Here is a 7,765-nt window from a genome sequence, read left to right as displayed (position 1 = left end):
GGCTTTTATTCCACCACACTTACAGTCATCTCTCAGGGAAAGCCCGTACGGCTGCCCGAGGTTGTCGAACTATTCCAGACTTATTGACTGCAATTAAAAATAATTTTTGCAAAAAAAGACCTATAGCTGACTTAGTAACACAAGCCATGATGCTCAAACCATTCAGTAACGAGTCAACCAATGATTTTCTTGATAGGCTTAAGTACAAAAAGAGTGTTATAATCGATCGCTATAGCATGGAGAAACTCTCTGATGACACAATCACTTACTTGACTAGTCAACTTGATCGCACATTGATGACCACTCTCATTCGAAATGTACCAGCAGACTTTGCTGCTTTCCTTAGGCTACACAAAACTCTAACAATTGAAGATGCTCAAAACAGCTTATTGCATGATTTTGATGAGTCATTTGATTCCAAACCCTCATTTCGTAACTCCCATAACAATAACTATCGTAACTTTGAAGACAATCGTAATAATCGCTCCAATCACTTTAATGACGGTCGTAATAATTCCAACAGAAACAATCACTACAATAATCAGCAACGAAACGTTCATCCTGGCTTCACCAGACACAACACCCCAAATTTTGAAAATCCTCCTAAATTCCAAAATGGCAGACAATTCAGTAACAATCACAATGGTAGTGCTTTTGCAAATCGGAATCATTCTGATTCCAACACCATGTCAATGCGCACTGGTTCAAACAGAGCATATCAAAATCATCACATTGTAGAAGAGTCTGATGAAAACTCTTCAGTTGAAGATCAGCTCTCCACATTAACCAAACATATGAACCTTTTGACTGAAAAAATGACCTCACTTACTGATCATTTTTTAGAAACAGGCAAGGACTCGAAGAATTTAACTTAAATAATTGTACAAACCTTTCGAGTCTACCCTATTTCATTGACCAAAAAAACCGCAAATGGCTAATAGATACAGGCTCCGAAAAAAACTATATTCACCCGAGCATTCTTACCAAAGATGACCAACTAATTAAGCAAGATTTTATAGTTAAGACCGCCACAGGGGCAAAAATGGGTCACAATTTTATAAACTTTGACACTTTCGAAACATTTGGCACTCGACTCATAATTCCTTTGCAAGTATTTCCTTTTTCCAATGGCAATGATGCATTATTGGGTTACGAAACATTGGAACAACTTAAAGCCTCCGTTAATTTGTCAAAAATGCAACTTGAATTCGAAAATGGTATTTTCATTCCCCTAAAACGTGAAAAAACTAAAGTTGACCTGAAACGAGGATTGCATAAATACAAACTTCCCGTAAAAGGTAACCTCAAATATGGAGTCGTTCAAAAAATCGAAAATAATGATTTCACAATCGAAGATTCCCTCGTGCGAATTGATGAACAATTCACATATTGTCTTATTCATGCCAACCAGGACAAGACTGTTTATCTTGATCCCCTTGACATTGAAGAAGTGCATCGTGTACTCAATCATGGAATAATAAATGATACAAAAAATATCTTCTCTAGCCTCGATATGCAGGAATTGTTCCACTCTTTTAGTGAGAATACATTAGATGAAATACGCAATGAAATACCCTCTCTAATTCGTACATCTCACATGAACGAAGAAGAAAGAGAATTTATTATGGAATTGTTATCAGAGTTCCCTGAAATAATTAAGCATGAACACGACTCTCTAACAAGCACTAATCTTCTCCAACATAGAATTAAAACCAAGACCGACGATTATATCTATACCAAGAACTATCGCTACCCCGAATGCTATAGAGAAGATGTTAAGATTGTAATTGAAAAACTCTTGAAGAACAAGGTCATTCAACATACCCCGTACAATTCCCCAATTTGGGTTGTCCCAAAGAAAAAAGATGCGTCCGGTAAGCGTAAAATCCGCGTAGTAATTGACTATCGTAAGCTTAATGACATCACTGTAAGTGATAGGTTCCCACTCCCTAACATAGGAGATTTATTCGGAAAAATCGGAAAAGCTACATACTTTTCAGCGATAGATTTGTCATCAGGTTTTCACCAAATTGAAATGGATCCTGAATCTATCCCAGAAACCACTTTCTCCACAGAAAATGGTCATTTTGAATTTCAGCGCATGCCTTTCGGTTCAAAAAATGCCCCTCCGACTTTTCAAAGAGCAATGAATCTGATTTTCTCACACTCAACGTCCTTGTCTACATGGACAACATAATTATTTTTCCAGACAGCCTTTCCGAACACAAAATGCATCTTCGGACGGTATTACAAAAATTGAAGAATCACAACCTTCAAATTCAATTGGATAAAACCAAATTCTTCAAACGAGAACTATTGTATTTAGGGCACATAATTTCGAGTGATGGCATACGCCCTAATCCAGAAAAATTAAACGCTGTGAAGAACTTTCCAATACCTAAAACACCTAAAGCAATTAAACAATTCTTAGGTCTCACTGGCTACTACCGTAAAATGATCCATAATTACGCGAAAATTGCTAAACCTCTTACGCGTTGTCTTCACAAAGATGCAAAAGTCGATCCCACAAACAAGGAATTTTCAAATGCTTTCGAAACTTTAAAATCTGCATTGCAGAACGAACCAATTCTCAGACTTCCAGACTTCTCAAAAAGCTTCACACTCACCACAGATGCAAGCCAATTTGCGATTGGAGCAGTCCTGTCGCAAAATTTTGAGAAAAACGATCTCCCTATTGCCTATGCCTCTCGCACTTTGAATAGGTCGGAAGAAAATCTCTCTACAATTGAAAAAGAACTTCTTGCAATCGTATGGGCATGTGAACATTTTAGACCATACCTATACGGCCGACGTTTTGTATTGAGAACTGATCACAAACCTCTTGTTTGGTTGAAGAGTCTGAAAGAACCCAATTCAAAACTATTACGATGGCGACTCCTATTAGAGGAATTTGATCTCGAAATTCAATTTTTAAAGGGTAAAACCAATTTTGTGGCCGACAGTTTGTCTAGAATAAAACTTGACATGCACGATCTTTCAAATATTGATGACTCTGACGACCTTGCCTCAGTTCTTCAGGATTTCATTGATGACTACTGCCCACCAGAAATTCCCAATAATGACAATGTAAGTACTCAAACGGTACACAGTCAACTTAGTTCAGATAATAATCATATTGCAATCATGGATGAGAACAAGATCGTTAATGTTGAACACAATCAAATAATTATCAAACGAGGTACAGACGATCCCACATTCCAAAAAATATTTAATAAGAATCGGCTAACCATTTATTTCGACGCCTTTTTCGATCTAGATTGTATCTTGCTATTTGCCGTGAATATCTAAGACCGAACACAACTTATGGACTTTTTTGTGATGGAACAGGTATACTAGAACGCTCATTTACAGACTTTCAAACACGGTTCACTTCCTTGATTCGCGACCATTACCATTAAAATATATTCTAAGTTCGTTATTGATGTAACTAAAACTGATGAGCAACAAGAGATTATTGTACAACACCATGTAGGTAAAACATGCCATCGAGGTATTAATGAAAATCTCGCTCAGAAATATCTTCAATAATTTTAAATACTCCCGATAATTTGGCATGCTTCCGTGCTATGGCAGATCTCAAACGTGCATTGCGCACTTGGTAATGATTTATTGAATTACTTCATTCAAATTCCTATTGAAACCTTGTTATTAGATTCTTATTTTATTATTTCGTATCCAACTACGCCCAACGCAAAACTGACAGATTACAGAGAGTATACAATGGAAATCAACAAATCTATTGTATCCTATTATAAAGGCGAATTTTATGTTCTAGACCATTGTGTTTTGATCTCTAATACTAGGTATTGTAATAAGCTTGATAGGTTAGATGATCCATGTATTTTAGATTTATTTAGTAATAATGAATTGAAAAATTGTGGATTAATCTCTTTGCAAGCGACTTGTGGTTTTGTAAAATATATTGATAGCATTAGTAGTTACTTAATCTATAAGAACAATAATGTACGATTGTGTGTTAATGGTAGTGAACAATTGATTAATTTGCATAGTACTTCACTCTTACATTTTACGTTGAATGAAAAAATGTGTGGCTTCAATACTCCAATAGTTTACAAGGACACTTCACCACTTGTTATTTCAAAATTTCCGGCTCACCTGAAACAACTTGATGTTAAATTCGATACAGTTCATTTAGCGAACCTAGGAGATAATCATTTAGACATACTTGAACCAATCATGATTGATGATTCAAATAAATTTAATGTTGTTGTCGGATTAATCTTATCTGTTACAATTGTAATAGTTTTATTGCTTCTCTATTTGAAGAAATCCAGAAATCATAGTAATGTAATTGTACAATCTGTTCCACTTAAAAATTTGCCATGTCCATACCAACTGGACTTTAACACCTTTCCGGGACGTAAAGGACTTGGGGAGGGAGGAGTTAGATTATAACTTTCTATATACTCAGTTCAATGATTAATCAACATATAAAGCTAAATTGGTCTAATCAGTTGTTATTGTTTATTGTGTAATGTCTAATCTAGCTTTCCCTAATATTATCTTTCTATGTACTTAGTCCAATCCATTACCGATATCTTATTTACAATCCATTACTAGATTGGTCTAATCAGTGTTGTTATTGTATATTGTGTAATTTCTAATCTAGCTTCCCCCAATGTTATCAATGTAACTGTTTCATATAAATACGGTATTACAATCAATGTAAAGTAGTCTTAAGCAATATTCTGTATTATGTAGTCGTAGTGTACAGGCTGGGCCTGAATAAAGTCTTTTTAAAAACGCACAGTGTGTTCCTGCACCCTTAACTGTAGGCTCATGCCATCTCATGCGCGTACGTAAACGTGATCGAGGCAACCTGCTATACACTATCCTTGCTCTCGATGTACGGCATATCGCCCCATCATGCTGAAACCATACAGTATTGACGTTGATACGTCGTTTCCCCAATTATGGCAGAAAAATTCACACAGCATAATTAGGTATCGATCCGTATTGACAGTGACGGTTCGACCGTTTTCTCGAAAAAAGTAAGGGTCAATAATTAGTTTTATGGGGCTACCTAGAAGCACGTCTAATACATAAACAAACCACAAACACTTGAAGACCTGAGTGGAACAATAACACTTGAAATTCTAGCGGTACCACGTGCAATGCTTCAGAGTATGGATAACTTCTCACAACGTCTACAGGAGTGTATGGACAAAAACGGACAGCATTTAACAGATGTTATTCTTTGCACATAATTAACGTTTCAATTTTTTCCTTTTCCAATTTTTATAATGGCAACATCCAAGGTAGGCTACACACTGAAAAAAGAAATTTTGAGTTTCGTTTAAAAATGAGTGTGTAATACTGTTATTTTAAATCATCCATACCTCCCTGCCCAACCCGTATATTCTCCAATATTTATTCAGTATCATCCTTGAAATAGATTATTTGAATACTCACTCTAGCCACAATATCATGATTGAAATACGGCTCAATCACATAATCGGCTACCCTTACTTTAAAAAATGTTACAAGCGAGCGATTTGTAACAATGAGCAGCCACGAAAGAAAATAATTATGAAAGCTCCAATGGAGATGGGAGGGAACAGATGGTTCATTTTGAATTGGAGTAGCAGTGAGCCAAATACTCCTGTTCATTTCCTTTTTTCCATTCTTAAGATGTTGAATGTAGATGAGGCACACAGCTTCCTATTCAGAAAATTAGAATCCATTGGGAAACATCATGATTACGCTTCCATTGTCATTTCGTCTGTATTATTTCACCAATACTTTATTCTGTTGTATATCCATACTTTTTCACTGTTAAAATTAAACTTGAATTTTAAAAAACACTTTTGAAGTGAAAATACACTACTTACTTTTGTAGTGACGATCGTTTGACCTGTTGTTGGTCATCATCAGACTGTGGGAATTTACTCAGATGACAAGGCTATGTGTGGTAAGGGATGAAGGTGGTGGAATAGGTTGTGGTGGTGGTTGGGTTGGTGGATACTTAGTGAGGCGGTAATTTTGAACTGTGGACTATTTTGTCAAAGAGTGTGTGGGAAGAGAAATTTACTTGATCATTTAGGAGACTGTTGGGGAACTGTTTTGTGTGGTTGTAAATTTCGTATTGTTCCAATACATTGAGTTTTCTGCTTCTTTGTGAGATATGGAGGATTTCAAGATTGGTGGCGATGTCGGTGTATGTGTGGTCTGTTGATATAATATGGTCAGCAACGTTTGAGTGGCTATGTGGTTTATTAATGGCTCTGATGTGCTCTTTGTATCTTGTCTGGAAGTCACGTCCAGTCTGTCCGATATACAGTTTACTACAATCGTTACATTTCAATTTGTAGATGCCTGGTTGCTCAAATCTCTGTTTGTTTGTTTGATAATTTTGAGAATGTTTTCTCAGTGAATTTGTTGTACAGGCGATTCTGTATTTGAGTTTCTTAGAAGATGATGCTACCTTGTGTGATTTTTTGTTTTAGTATGAGAGTGTGATGAATTTTTGGTCATTTTCCATATTATTCTTGGTTGATGATTTTGTTCTTATTTTGTGGAGTAGGTTGTCGACTAGAGTGGATGAGTATCCATTTTGTTGGGCAATGGATTTGATCGTGTTGAGCTCTTGATTGTGATCAAATTGTGTCATGGGGATATTCAATAGTCTGTTGATCATGTGGTGGAAAGCTGCAAGTTTATGTTGGGTCATAAACAAGTGGTTGGAGGTAGGTCACTGCAAAAGTAAGTGTATTTTCACTTCAAAAGTGTTTTTTAAAATTCAAGTTTAATAATTTATTATAGGAAACATAAAGTGTTTTTGAATTGAGAATAATAGTAGAGAAATTTAGTTCCAATTTATTGCTCTTTAAAAATAGGACAACTTTTAAGACATTCCCATTCACAAGCAGAAAAATTACAATAATATCACTATATCAAAATATTGATAATCATAATAATTTATAGTCTGCAATTGCAGAATGAATGAGATTAAAAGTAAATAGATTTTTCAAGTTTCTCAATCAGTCTCTCCGGTATAGATCTTTTTAGAATGCTAAACTTTCTAATTCACATCAAAATAATCAGAATTGAATTAATTTAGATCTGTATCATACACGGAATGCGTTCACTTGACAAGAATCTCTCCTCTCTATAGAAAAAGGACAAAGTTGAAAGTGTAAAATCATATACAAATATCCAATATGAATCTATAATTTATTAGAAGTTTGGATGGTTCTATGAATCTCCATAGGACTTTGTTCATTCACTATTGACTGCCCTCAAGATCTAATTGAAAAAGTAGCCTAAATCATCGTCCATTACAACCCAATAACGTTTCCATGTAAGGAAATGTCAAGCAAACTCAACGAGAGCTATTACCCTGTGCTTTATGGTTAATTTTATGTGATAAGGTTCGCTGTCCTCATAGTTCGTGTGTCACAATCTTTTTAACCCAAGGTCTATAGAAAGATATCTGGAACGCAGCCAGCCATACTGAGTCTAATTTTGAGGTTATTTTTCATGCTGTTTACAATGAACTCTATACTAACTGGAACGGGCTGTCCAATGCTAAGCTACAGCCAAAAGTGTGTAAGGCGGAGTGAGTGAGACAGGCCTACCGTGTGGGATTCCCTTCTCTCTCGTACTCATACATTTAAGCAGGTTGTTGCAGCTCTTGAGTACGATTTTTAATTTTTAAAGTTGAAAAACGGATTTAAATGAGTATTAGGGCTATCAGTATTAGATCACAACCTTTCCTCTTAAA

Source organism: Nilaparvata lugens, chromosome 5, assembly GCF_014356525.2.
Source record: "Nilaparvata lugens isolate BPH chromosome 5, ASM1435652v1, whole genome shotgun sequence".
Classification (NCBI taxonomy): Eukaryota; Metazoa; Arthropoda; class Insecta; order Hemiptera; family Delphacidae; genus Nilaparvata; species Nilaparvata lugens.
This window is presented reverse-complemented; position numbering follows the sequence as displayed.